General features: G+C 46.2%; 1 protein-coding gene and 1 long non-coding RNA gene across 3 annotated transcripts in view; one reads left to right on the forward strand and one right to left on the reverse strand.

Moving 5' to 3' along the window:
- Positions 1 to 14,574, reverse strand: part of LOC119973878 (copine-9-like) — a 540,456-nt gene that overhangs the window by 176,679 nt on the left and 349,203 nt on the right. The window lies entirely within an intron of this gene.
- Positions 4,606 to 8,766, forward strand: LOC119973879. Its single transcript, XR_005462398.1, has 2 exons — positions 4,606 to 4,791; positions 8,567 to 8,766. It is a non-coding gene; the product is annotated as an uncharacterized LOC119973879 (long non-coding RNA).

The following is a 14,574-nucleotide window of genomic DNA, read 5'->3' on the forward strand; positions in this document are numbered from 1 at the left end:
TATATAGACACAGTCAGAGATGCCCCGGAATCCAGACCTTCAGAACACCCTACGTGCTCTCATCCCATGTAATCCCCGCATTGGAGATCTCTACTGCCTCCCGAAAATACACAAGGCCAACACACCAGGCCGTCCTATCGTTTCAGGCAATGGGACCCTGTGTGAGAACCTCTCTGGCCACATCGAGGGCATCTTGAAACCCATCGTACAAGGTACACCCAGCTTCTGTCGCGACACGACGGACTTCCTACAGAAACTCAGCACCCATGGACCAGTTGAACCAGGAACATTCCTCGTCACAATGGATGTCTCGGCACTCTACACCAGCATCCCCCATGACGACGGCATTGCTGCAACAGCCTCAGTCCTCAACACCGACAACTGCCAATCTCCAGACGCAATTCTGCAACTCATCCGTTTCATTCTAGACCACAACGTCTTCACCTTCGACAACAAATTCTTCATCCAGACGCACGGAACAGCCATGGGGACCAAATTTGCACCTCAATATGCCAACATCTTCATGCACAAGTTTGAACAGGACTTCCTCACCACACAGGACTTTCAACCGATGCTATACACCAGATACATCGATGACATTTTTTTCCTTTGGACCCACGGCGAGACATCACTGAAACGACTACACGATGACATCAATAAGTTCCATCCCACCATCAAACTCACCATGGACTATTCTCCAAATTCAGTTCCATTCTTGGACACACTCGTCTCCATCAAGGACGGTCACCTCAGCACCTCGCTTTACCGCAAGCCCACAGATAATCTCACGATGCTCCACTTCTCCAGCTTTCACCCGAAACACATTAAAGAAGCCATCCCCTATGGACAAGCCCTCCGTATACACAGGATCTGCTCAGACAAGGAGGAGCGCAACAGACACCTACAGATGCTGAAAGATGCCCTCGTACGAACGGGATATGGCGCTCGACTCATTGATCGACAGTTCCACCGCGCCACAGCAAAAAACCGCACCGACCTCCTCAGAAGACAAACACGGGACACCACTGACAGAGTACCCTTCGTCGTCCAGTACTTTCCTGGGGCGGAGAAACTACGACATCTTCTTCGCAGCCTCCAACACATCATCAGCGAGGATGGACATCTTGCCAAGGTCATCCCCACACCCCCACTACTGGCCTTCCAACAACCGCGCAACCTCAAACAAACCATTGTTTGCAGCAAATTACCCAGCCTTCAGAACAGCAACCACAACACCACAAAACCCTGCCAGGGTAATCTCTGCAAGACATGCCAGATCATCGACATGGACACCACCATTACACGTGGAAACACCACCCACCAGGTACGCGGCGCATACTCGTGCGACTCGACCAATGTAGTCTACCTCATACGCTGCAGGAAAGGATGTCCCGAAGCGTGGTACATTGGCGAGACCATGCAGACACTGCGACAACGAATAAACGGGCATCGTGCGACTATCAACAGGCAGGACTGTTCCCTTCCAGTTGGGGAACACTTCAGCAGTCAAGGACATTCAGCCTCTGATCTCCGGGTCAGCATTCTACAAGGAGGCCTTCAGGAGACGCGACAACGCAAAATTGCTGAGCAAAAACTTATAGCTAAGTTCCGCACGCATGAATGCGGACTCAACCGGGATCTGGGATTCATGTCGCATTACATTCGGCCCCCACCAACAAGCCTGGACTTGCAGAGGCCTACCGACTGAACTGGCTTGGGACAATTCACACCTCTTTAACCTGGAGTTACCTCTCTCTCTGCATCTTTGATGATTTGATTGCCTGCAGGTGCTCGCATTCCGGGGCATCTCTGACTGTGTCTATATAAACATTTCTGGAACAAGCCTCTCCATTCACCTGAAGAAGGAGCCGTGCTCCGAAAGCTCGTGTTTGAAACAAACCTGTTGGACTTTAACCTGGTGTTGTAAGACTTCTTACTGTGCTCACCCCAGTCCAACGCCGGCATCTCCACATCATGGCTATTCTATTCTTAGCATTCGGTTCCTGCATCTCCACTTAGTTACTCTAGGTGACTCTAAGGCAGGGGGTTCCGAAACCCCTAGTGGGACCAGACGATGAGCACTTGGTGTTGTGGCTGAGATTTGCTCTGAGATCCCATCATCTGTGAACGTCTGATTTTTTTATGACTGTGGTTCAGTGGGTGGGTGAAAAGGGAATGCCTCCATCAGTGCCTGTCATGCAGCACTCACTACTGTTTTTGGCCCTGGTACATGGGGAGTGGGGGAGTACCTTCAAGTTGACCTCACATTGTAAAGCAAAAACTGTAGAGGGTACTGGAAGTCTGCAAAAGGGTTTGGATAGTTTGAGTGAATGGGCTAGGGTCTGGCAGATGGAATACAATGTTGACAAATGTGAGGTTATCCATTTTGGTAGGAATAACAGCAAAAGGGATTATTATTTAAATGATAAAATATTAAAACATGCTGCTGTGCAGAGGGACCTGTGTGTGCTCGTGCATGAGCTGCAAAAACTTGGTTTACAGGTGATTAAGAAGGCAAATGGAATTTTGTCCTTCATTGCTAGAGGGATGGAGTTTAAGACTAGGGAGGTTATGCTGCAACTGTATACGGTGTTAGTGAGGCCACACCTGGAGTATTGTGTTCAGTTTTGGTCTCTTTACCTGAGAAAGGATGTACTGGCGCTAGAGGGTGTGCAGAGGAGATGCACTAAATTAATCCCAGAGTTGAGGGCGTTGGATTACGAGAGGTTGAGTAGACTGGGACTGTACTCGTTGGAATTTAGAAGGATGAGGGGGGGGATCTTATAGAAACATATAAAATTATGAAGGGAATAGATAGGATAGATGCGGGCAGGTTGTTTCCACTGGCGGGTGAAAGCAAAACTAGGGGGCGTAGCCTCAAAATAAGGGGAAGTAGATTTAGGACTGAGTTTAGGAGGAACTTCTTCACCCAAAGGGTTGTGAATCTATGGAATTCCTTGCCCAGTCAAGCAGTTGAGGCACCTTCATTAAATGTTTTCAAGATAAAGATAGATAGTTTTTTGAAGAATAAAGGGTTATGGTGTTCGAGCGGGAAAGTGGAGCTGAGTCTCCAAAAGATCAGCTATGATCTCATTGAATGGTGGAGCAGGCTTGAGGGGCCAGATGGCCTACTCTTGCTCCTAGTTGTTCTGTTCTTATATTCTTACATGACAGGATCGCATCAATAAACAGGAACCCTGATTAGAAGATCAATGAGTGCAGGAGGGAGGTCATGCTGCAATTGCAGGGTTGGGATGGGGTCAGGGAAGAGCCCCTGTGCAAACATTTCTGGCACTCTTGATTTGCCTGTTGCCTCTCTAATCTGCAACTCAACAGCCCAACTGAGAGTCATTTTGATAATTACCAGCAACTTGCTTCGAACAACACAGTCGATGTTCTGTGCTGAGCTCCTACCTCTGGCATTGAGCCTTCTGTATCCATTAGGAATAAAAGAACAAGAAGGTATGAAACATGTTGATAAATCCGATGAGATTTTCCTTCAGTATGGGTCCATGAGTGTTTCAAGGCATTCATCAAGGAAATTGTATTTTGCAAGAGTAATATGCTGAAGCTGAACTATGAGCCTTTGTTCCAACTTTTCAAGTTTCTGTCTAATAATTAAATTAAATAGTGCCCCGTCATGTGATGACTGACCATCTCAGCCGCCTGGAGGCACACTTCGTATTCTTTTCCCCAATTTGGATGTGACAAAGTTAAATTGGTTCCAGGACCCTTTTCCGTGACAGCCTGAGGACCTGGATTTGCCGGCAGCTGAAATTGATCGGCTTATTAAAATTTCTTGTGATTGATTTTTTTCTACAAAACACAATTTCCAGAGCTTCTCAGACAGAATTCTGGATGAATGTGCAGACTAACTATCCTGACATTGCACTACATACATTGAAAGTGATGGACCCTTTTGCCGGCGTGTATTTGCGTGAAGCTGGATTTGTCGCATATGTTTGTTTCAAATCTTGATCCTGGTCAGCCATGCTGCCAAATGCAGAATCAACCATACTGCCAGAGTTTGAGAGACTGTGCCACAACATTCATGCCCATGTGTCTCATTGAGTCCAGTGAGCATAGACAATTATATTTTCACAAAATGGTTTAAAAACACAAATTTGCATATGTACATGACGCATTGTGTGTTTATCCTCAATATACAAACTTTAAATCAAACTTGAATCTTGAATCAACAATCCTGACCTGTACCTGAATCTCCTGTTAGTAGAACTTCACCACCACAACACCAGTTTTCAATGGAAACAATGGTAAATACATTGGAAAATAATTTGGGCAAGAAATTGTACATCAGATTGAAAAAAATACCTTTTCACCATGTTAACTCGTTGGCCACAGTACACCACACAGCAGAAATAGGCAGAAGAGTCCACTGGCAGTCTAAAATAGATACTTATCTTCATGATGATGCATTCCTCTTCCTAACATTTGCCACCAAGGATTTTAGGCAAAGTTTTGACTGAACAAATTTTCTATCCCTGAGATTAAATTTAACAGGAAGGCCTTTATAAGATGTTACAAGAATGTGTGTTTTTAAACAAAGATACAATTCCTCATTTTTCTTTTTCTGGCAGGATTCTTTTTGAAAATGTGAACCCTCTAGAGACAATGGACACTTGATCCCCTGAGGAGAGTGGATGACCCCATCACCCATCAGTTACACACTGTTCCGAAACTTTTCCAATGTTTCTGCAATTACCTGATCTGAAACGATAACTACAGCAGTCATGGACTAAGAGAATTTCTCTGGAATATACAACAAGCAGGGTACTTTGATGGACTGCTTACTGTGAGCTTCGGGCTGCTGTTGAGTAAAGAGTTAAGAGTTCTGCTTCTTTCCCAAACACCTTGGCCAGAATTCTCTGATATCGCGGCCAAGTGTTGACGCCGGCGTCAAAACTGGCACGAGCGATGCTGGCATCAACGGGCCTCCAGGCCCAGTAATTCTCCTGATCTACGGGGACGAGAATGACGCCGGAGTGCTGTGCGCTGCCCCGCACCGAAAGCCGGCCTTGCATGTCTGGCGCGGGTCTGCACATGCGCGCGACGTGTTTGCCATCTCCACGCCGGCCCTCGCGCAACATAGTGAAGCCCTACACAAGGGCCAGGCGCAGAGGAACATAGGCCCCCTCTCGAGCGCATCTGCCGATCGGTAGCCCCCGATTGCGGGCCTGGCCACCGTGGAGGCACCCCCGGAGTCGGATCCCCCTGCCCCCTCACCAGGACGGCCCCCACAGCCAGAATACCGAGGTCCCACCGGGTGGGACCATATGTAAACCACGCCAGCGAGACTCGGTGGGCACTAGGCCCATCGAGCGCAGAGAATCGCCGTGGGGGGCCACTTTCAACGGCCCACAACCAGCGACATGGCGACCACACAGGCATGATTGGCGCAGATTCTCCGGTTGCTGGAGAATCGGCGGCCCGGCGTTGGATCGGCGTGGCGGGATTCTCGCAACCCCCCCCACCCCGAGATTTTCCGACCCGGCGCGGGTTCGGAAAATCCCGGGCCTTTATTTTCATGCTATATACAAAACTCTATCACCACTCCACAAATACCACCTGCAACCCCTTGACATATCAGTGTCAATTATTGGATACTTAATATCAGTTTTACATGTAATTGGAATGTATCTTAACCCATTCCTAACGGTCTCCCCTTCCTTGGAGAAAAAATAAATTTGGTTATTGGTTTCCCCCAAAAAGTAAAATTACAAGAAACTCAAAACACACGCAATTCCCCCTCCCCACCCACTTTTTAAAAATCAATTATTTTTTGGAAGGAAAACAGGCAACCTTCATGAATAATATCCAAACGTTTCTGTGAACTAGCCTCTCACTTCGTAAAACAATTGGATAATTGATCGATACTGTTGACCCATTTAATTTTTGCTGTCTCGCCTTTGTCCAACATGTACTTTAACTAACGATGTCTCTCCTTAACCTTTTCTCATTCGCAATTTTTTGTCGAGTGCACATTTTCCCATAGGGATTTATTGTCAATGCGACACTCAATGGGTATGTTACCCAAATCCCCTAATCCCAAAAGGTCTGTCAATATCTGGGATATATAAACGGCAGCACGGTAGCACAGTGGTTAGCGCAGTTGCTTCACAGCTCCAGGGTCCCAGGTTCGATTCCCGGCTTGGGTCACTGTCTGTGTGTAGTCTGCACGTTCTCCCCGTGTCTGCGTGTGCTCCGGTTTCCTCCCACAGTCCAAAGGTGTGCAGGCTAGGTGGATTGGCCATGCAAAATTGCCCTTAGTGCCCAAAAAGGTTAGGTGGGGTTACTGGGTTATAAGGATAGGTTGGAAGTGTGGGCCTAAGTGGGGTGCTCTTTCTAAGGGCAGTGCAGACTCGGTTGGCCAAATGGCCTCCTTCTGCACTGTACTTGCTATGATTCTGTGAAAAGGCCACATCCAAGGCTTAATATCTCAGCAGTGAAAATGCTTTTGATTCTCCTTATTTTCTTTGTTTCCCACGCAAGGGGGCAACATTTACCATTGTTCCCCAAAACGATAATTGAAAAACCTCCTGCGCTTGAAACCCCATCACATAAATTTGCAGAGGACGCATCACTATAAACTATGAGTTTCAAGTGCCTCAGATCACCTAAAACCGGGAACCTGGGGCTTGCTCCCGTACCCTGCCCGAACAGGCGCCGGAATGTGGCAACTACACAGTAACTTCATTTAAGGCCTACTTGTGACAAGAAGCGATTTTCATTTCATTTCCCCTTGATTTAATTAAGATCATTTCTAACATTCAAGAGCAATGACCTGTACTTACATCACTTAGATAAACATTTAAAAATAAATCCATTCCTTCGTGCTACCAGGATGTCTAAAGTTGAGGGAGGGACAATCCCATGACCATTTGTTTTTCCTGCATAAGGTGGGTTGTGTGCACAATCTGCCACGCCTGACCTGGATTGGAAGTGCACTGAATGCCAACGTGGTCTCAGTGGATTCATGAGTACTTTTACTTTGATTGTTGAGTGCTTCTGTACAGACGAGCTGAGATCTGTCAGTCTCGCTGTGATCTTGCACATCTTGTATGTCGATTGTGATCACATTGTTACTGTTCTCACATACAGTGGGTAGACTTCCATTGTCTTCTTGTTGATTATGTGTGTTGGGTAGACTTTCATAGTCTGCTTCTGGTTGCTCAGATAAGGTAGATAGACCTTCATGGTCTTGATTATGCATGGCATTCGCTATGGAGTCTTTAATTGCTTCCATTTTGGGGTCTGTCAACGAGCTCTCTGTGGAGGCTTGTGTCGCTCTCTCTGTGTAGTCTTTCATTGCTCTCTGTGTGGAGTCATGCAGTGTTCTCTCTGTGGAATCGATCTGTGCTCTCTCAACGGAGTCGGTCAGTACTCTGTGTGGCGTTGTGTTCTTCTTGGGTATTTGACAGGTTGCTGTCATCCAATGTATCGACGATCTGCCATTGCATCATGGTATTGAATTCATCTACCATGAGTAGAGTTGTGTTGAGCTTTGCAACATGTTGCTGAGGCTATGATTAGCATATCTGAATAACTCAGCCATGTCTGAGTAGTATTTTTCAATAAACAAATCACCTTTTTTTGTTTCGGATTTGTTATTGTGCCCTTTATTTTCAATGAACAAATTTTGGGTGGTGCAAACTGTTTGTTCCAGGGTGCTGTGAAAGTTATGTTCAACTGCTGGTAGAAGTTCAGACAATGTTGTGCTTTTTTGAGGTTGAAGTTTTTGGTTTTGTGCCTTTACGAGTCTTGTTTGTTATTTTTGGGCATTTCCCCTTTAAGTGGGTGTGGTCTGAGTCTTCTGACGTCATGATGCTCGTCACATAAAGCGATTTTCCTTTACTGTGCGCTTTTTCGTAAACTGCGTGTGTACGGCTTGTGCATGCGCAGATATATCTTCGAACTGTGCGCTCTTTTTGTCCATCTGCGTATGTGTGGCTTGCGCAGATCCATCATCGAGCGGAGTTCGATCTTCTTTTGACTGCGCATGCGCAGAACGATCTGCGCCAAAAATGTCTTTTTTCAATTGCGCCTGCGGTTTCAGACCCAGATTTGTGTATTTTGTTCCTCAGGCAGTTTAAAATGTGCTCAGACGCCATTTTAGCTTCTTCTGACCCGTGGAGAAAAACTTTAGCGCCAGTTTTTCTTGTTAAAAATTTAAACTTATTTTTTTCTTGCGATCTGTATTTTTCAATCGCAATTTCCAGCGTTAAACCTTTCTGTTCTGGTAATGATTGAGTTTCGCATCACTCATTCCATGTGCAATTTGGTCTCCAAGCATTGAATGTCTTAAAGTAGCATTCTTACTGGTGTTACAGTGATCTTTAAATCTTTTGAGTATTGCTTCTAATTTGGTGGTGTCTTCAGCTTTCAAGTATTTAAAGCAGTTATAGATTTCTTTAGCTTCATGTCCTGCTAGCAGCAGTGCTATTTTCATTTCTTCTGAGGTAGTGCTCAAATCATTAGCTATGATATATATTTTGAACATTTGTTTAAAACATTTCCATCTATGACTTAAATTATCGGTTGTTTTCAGCTGCGGTGGAGTTCCAATGAGTTTCATTGAACCAGCGAAGTCTCCCCATGTCGAATGTCCGGCACGAGTTTTCTTGTCATTTCGATCTTTCTTTGTCTGCATCTTGTGTAATCTTCTAGTAAGCGATCTGAAGTCGCCTGGTACCATGTTTTGTTCCTTCTGTCTGAATAAAGCTCGTAGTCTTACAGTTTAAGTAGATACTTTATTGTGTGAGTTTGTTCTCTCTCCAGCGCTTATACTTTGTTACATCTGAGCTGCCTGTCTGTGTCCTGCTCACCAGCTGCCTTCCTGTGAAGAGTGTCCCCTAACGTCCTGCCTGTCTATATTTATACATCTCCCATGCTCCCTCTCATGATTGCTTAGTTGTAGTGCATTTATATTGACCCCTTGTATATATACAGATGTGCAGATCATTACAGCCCCCATGAAGGAGATTGCAAATGACTGTCAAATTATGGACAGTTTTAAGTAGCCCACTCTGTAACCCAGCTCCCCCCAGATTATTATGTTCTGACATTTGCAGAATGAAAACTGTGGTAAAGCACAGTGATTATCAGGTGGGGGCAGTGCATGTGGGCAGTGAGGAGGCATTGCATCTGCTGCATGATTGAATATGGAAACTTTGCAGATGTAAGCAATCAATCAGAAGCAATGATTGTCAAAAATCCCCAATAGGCTGTGGTTTTGCATTGCTGATTAGAGTGCAGAGAACCATAATTTTGGATTGCATCTGCCAACCTGTCAAAACATCACAGAAAATTACTCTTGAACATTTATAATACTACAGAATATCACCTCCTTTAAGGTACAATACACAGCAAACAGATGAGCACATGTATTATCTGTATAATATTGAGAAGAATTATGGTCGAGCTTGACTGTAAATGCTACAGGAGTTGAAGGCAATTTAAAAATGTTAGGTGTACACAGTATTTAAATAGGTAAGATGACGGTGTCATTGCACTGACAGTAATCCAGAGGCCCAGGCTGATATTTGAGGTCACAGGTTTAAATGTCACCCCGACAGCTGGTAGTATGTAAATTCAATTAAGAAATCTGTTATATAAAGCTAGTTTCATGAAAGTATCGTCAATTGTTGTCTGGTTCACTAATGCCATTTAGGGAAAGAAGCCCTTATCTTGTCTCCTATGTGACTCTAAACAATATAGTTGACTCTTCACTGCCTTGTGAAATGGCCCAGCAAGTGTGACACCCGGTAAAGGTTTAATCTAAAAGGAATATCTCAGAAAAAGAGCAACTGCAGAGAGATGGGCATGACCACCAAGTACTCCCAAATCAAATATAGCACACCCAGATGTACAGTAAAGAACCCTCAGCTTCCCTCCGACAATATAACTCAGCAATCAGAATGGTGATCGCATCCCTGAATGAAAATAAGCTCACTGGAAACCGTATAACCACAAGATGTGGTATTCGCTGTGATATTGTAATTTAACGACATCACAACAGGAGTGATCTCACTCGGAGCTGGAGACCTCCTCACCATGAGGTGGGGGCCCATTGTGCCCTGTTGTGAAGAATGACAGAAGAGATGAGTTCGATCAACCAGCAGGATGGGGTGTGACAGATGGGTTAATCGGCTGCAATACCGCTGAGCCAATTCCAGTGGCTGCGACAATTCACGAAGAACGAAGTGTAAAAGGAAGGCCGAAGACCAGGCGAAGCAGGAGAACCTGGTACCAACGCTCCAGAAGTTGGACTTTGTGAGCACATTACCCCGCCAGCAGGCTTGATCAGCCCCAGGTGGGTAGCATCACGCACAGAGGAGAGCTTCTTGTTGATTTAATTGGGATATTTAGCGATTAATCTAACTTGAGTAAAAGTTAAAGTTAAAACTTAAGCACCTTGGTTGTTATTCAACACCACTGGCAAGTGGATAAGATGTGCTGCTAGACACAGGTCAACACAAGCCACTCGGTCCAAAGGCATTAAGGAATGAGCAACAAACGCTGGCCTTTCCATCAATAAAATTGAATTTAAAATGGCGAACCCGTAGCTGGTCAATTCTAGATTGCCACATTGTTTTTGCGGAATTACACAGGATTGAATGTCAGGGGATAGATTTTAACTTTCCATCTGCCACTGGAGGGAAGAGGCTGGAGCCAGTTAAAGGTCAAGGTCTAATTTAAATACAGCCAACCAGCTACCCACCTGGAATGGACACCCCTATACATCTCACTGGATTCTACCTGGTATAATATTGAGTAGTCGGGAGGCTGTCCAGTCAGCAATAAACTAAGTCCTGGTGGGTTTCTTTGGTGCCTAGAAATAAGTTATTTGCAGTACACAAAAATTAAAATAACATTTAACCTTTACTAAACTGTGAGCTTCAGAATTTAACTAACTCGGGACCCTTCACTGCATTCAGCACTTTGGGTGAAAGTGGGAGGTCATCCACTTTGGCTGAACATTTTCTTAATGGGCAGAAACTGGGAACTGTGGATGCCCCAAAGAGATTTAGGAGTCTGGGTACAGAAATTACTAAAAGCTATAAACAGGTATCAATAATGGGTGAGATTCTCCGTTGGCTGATGCCGAAACTGATGGCTAAATCGCGGCACGCGCTGGTTTGGCGCTGGTTTGGCGCTGAATCGCGATGCTCCGCCTCCTCCTCAATGTGACGCACACCGCGGGTCGTTGAAACACCGCTCGCCTATCATTAGCGGGCCCATCCGCAGTTCTCCGCCTCTGATGGGCCGAGTTCCCGGCGCCGTCCACGTGTGCTCTCACAAATCGTGAACCTGGCGTGGTGGCTGCTGAGAGGGAGAGAGAGGGGGTGTATGGACAGTGTACAGGGCTGGTGGTTGAAGTGTGGGGTGGCCAGGAGGTGGGCTGTGGAGTCGGGGTGGATGGGTACGCCTGCCACTGACAGCTCGCTATAAACCTGGTGTGCTGGGTCATAAAGGTGACCCCCCCGGGGGCAACCCCCTGGGTGCCCTCTGGCACCAGCCGACCCAGCAGTTGTATGGGCGCTCCAGCATAACCTGTCCAATCTTTTCGACTGTAATCAGCGTGTGTGTGGGGGGTGTATAGTTTAAGCACAGCTGCAGCTTGTCAGCCCTGCGAGTGTCCATCACGGACCCGGCGATTCCCGCATCATTTGTCATGGGTTTTGATGGTTTTCCATGCGGCGCCAGTGCTAGCCCCTCACCGGTAGCAGAATCGGTGCAGGTGTGGTCGGATTTTTCTGATGTGAAACCCCACGGATTCTCCGTTGGTGTTAGCACTTAGACTCAGAAACGGAGAATCCGGCCCAATACCTTAAAGGTCTAATGGAAAATTGGCCTTTATCTCAAGACGGTTGGAATTAAAAGCAATGGAATTTATATTGCAGTTGTACCAAGCTCTAGTTAGACCTTATTTTAAGTATTGCACCTCAGAAGAATGTAATAGTTGTAGGATGTTGGATATTGTTCGGCTGGTTTTAATGAAGTCTCCATAACTTTAAGAAGGTTAACTATATGTATTGAGAACTGTGAGAACTATGCACATATATACAGTAAAGGGTTCAAACTAGGAGCTGTCTCCATGCTTGCTTGAGCCCACATCTCTGTCCAACACTAGACTGGCCCTAGATGCAGGTGTTTTCTGACATCAGTGTGTGGATGGTTCTGTACTCAAAATTATTTTAAAAAAAATAATTTACAGGATGTGGGCGTCGCTGGTTAGACCAGCATTTATTGCCCATCCCTAGTTGCCCTTCAGAAGGTGGTGGTGAGCTGCCTTCTTGAACTGCTGCAGTCCTTGAAGTGTAGAGACACCCACAGTGCGGTTAGGGAGGGAGTTCCAGGATGTTGCCCTGACAGTGAAGGAACGGCGATATATTTCCAAGTCAGGATGGTGAGTGACTTGGAGGGGAGCCTCGAGGTGGTCAGGTTCCCAGATATATGCTGTTCTTGTCTTTCTAGGTGGTAGTGGCCGTGGGTTTGGAAGGTGTTGCCTAACGAACCTTGGTGAGTTCCTGCACTGCATCTTGTAGATGGTAAACACCACTGCCACTATTCAACGATGGTGGAGGGGCAGCAATCAAGTGGGCTGCTTTGTCCTGGATGGTGTCGAGTTTCTTGAGTGTTGTTGGAGCTGCACTCATTCAGGCAAGTGGAGAGTATTCCATCACATTCTTGAATTGTGCCTTGTAGATGGTGGACAGGCTTTCTGGGAGGGGGCGGGGGGGGGGGGGGGGGGAGTGTCAGGAGCCTTTGACTTACGCTGGTGGCCACAGTAATAATATGGCTAGTCCAGTTCAGTTTCTGATCAATGGTAACTCCCAGGATGTTGATTGTGGGGGATTCAGCAATGGTAATGCCATTGAATGTCAAGGGACGATGGTCAGATCCTCCTTTGTAGGAGATGATCATTGCCTGGCACTTGTGTGGCGCGAATGTAACTTATATGTAACTATATGTGCCAAACCCTTATAATGTACCTTCTCCAAAGTGTTTATCCGATATGTTTCAAGTTAATCTAGTTTACCCCAGGTATTTACATCATTATTGCTGCACCATCTCCCCACTTCAAGTCTCTGAGTTCCTAGGTTCAGGTAGTTTGGAGGCCTTTTGACACTTCCATATCTCGCTTCCATTATTATCAGAGGAGTGGTCAGCTCTGTTGTTGCAGGCAAACTCTGTCAATTTGGAGGTTGTTCCGGTATCGAGGTACCTTTTCATCATCTTTTTCCATTCCTTGGTATTGATTCACCTTTGTCGATTCAGCAGTTATGATGATGGTAATTGTTCCACCTCATTTCTTGCAATTGTTCCTCATCATTTAGGTCATTGCAATGTCCTCTGTGATGGAAGATGACTTTCCTGTTGTGAGGATGTGCTTGTTATTTAGTAAGATCGTCTTTGTGTTTGGTTGTGTGGTGTGCTGCATGCAATGGACAGCTGCTACACGGACTAGCATTGTCCATGGAATTGCTATGTTGGCTGGGAGTGCAGCGTTTGGTCTGTGGTCGCAGTGATGACCTCATGAACAGTCGGCGGAGCCAGAGATTGAGGCTCTTCAGTTTGTTGGTTGCTCTCCTGTCTATCCTTTAATAGACGTGTCGTGGTGGCCATCTGAGTGGTTGGCTGGCCTAACCAATGAGGGATTTCTGGCAGGTGTAATGAAATTGTACAAACCCGCACTGCAAGGAGAGAAAAGATAGTTCAGAGCTGCAAGGTGCCCAGGTGCCAGGTTGCCCGTGCCAGGGGTCAGGCCCCAAAGGGTCCTTGTCCATAAGAGATGGGGTGAGGTGGGGGCTCGAGGACCCTGGAGGTATAAGTTGAATTAAATAGGTGGGGGGGGGGGGGGGGGCTTGAGGCCACGGTGGGGATGCAGAGAGGGATCGAAAGATCAGGTCTGTCTTAAAAATGGGCCCCTGATCCATGACTAGTCTTTCAAGCTGAGCTCTCCAGTATAGGAAATGACTTAAAGAGTGATGTCAATGGGCAGTTCCTCACCCTGGCCACAAGAAGCCGGCAAAGTGCTGTTGAGCAGCGGGGTATTTCTCGACGCTGCAGGCGCCAAGAAACATCCCACCAAATGCGCCGTTTAGCGGACTTTAACTTGAGTCCGCTGAATCGAGTCCCAAGGCTGTGTTTCTTCTTGGTGTGCAGTCTCAACCTCATGAGCCATCCTTGGGTCTTGTGTGCATTTGGATGTTTTGGCCTTGCACAGTTTGCCAATTCTGTTGCATTGAAAACATTGGGCTGAACTCGCAGGGCATTGATCTTGCCTGTGGGAGTGTTTTGTTCCACAGTACTGACACAGTCGCTGAACTGTTCAGTTGGAGTATTGTTCCCCTTGAGCTGAAGTGTCCCTTTTTCTGTGCTGTTTAGCTAACTGGACTGCGGGGTGTCCTTTGTACAATGGTTTACTTTCTCCTCTTAAAATGGATCTGTGCTGCACATGAAGTTCGGACCGCCTAACAATCTGGCTAGCTTCTCAAGGATTAGACTTTCCCTCACTTGCAGCATATTTAAGAGTGCATCGTCCCCTACTCC

The sequence above is a fragment of the Scyliorhinus canicula genome, chromosome 11, assembly GCF_902713615.1.
Source record: "Scyliorhinus canicula chromosome 11, sScyCan1.1, whole genome shotgun sequence".
NCBI classification, from domain to species: Eukaryota; Metazoa; Chordata; class Chondrichthyes; order Carcharhiniformes; family Scyliorhinidae; genus Scyliorhinus; species Scyliorhinus canicula.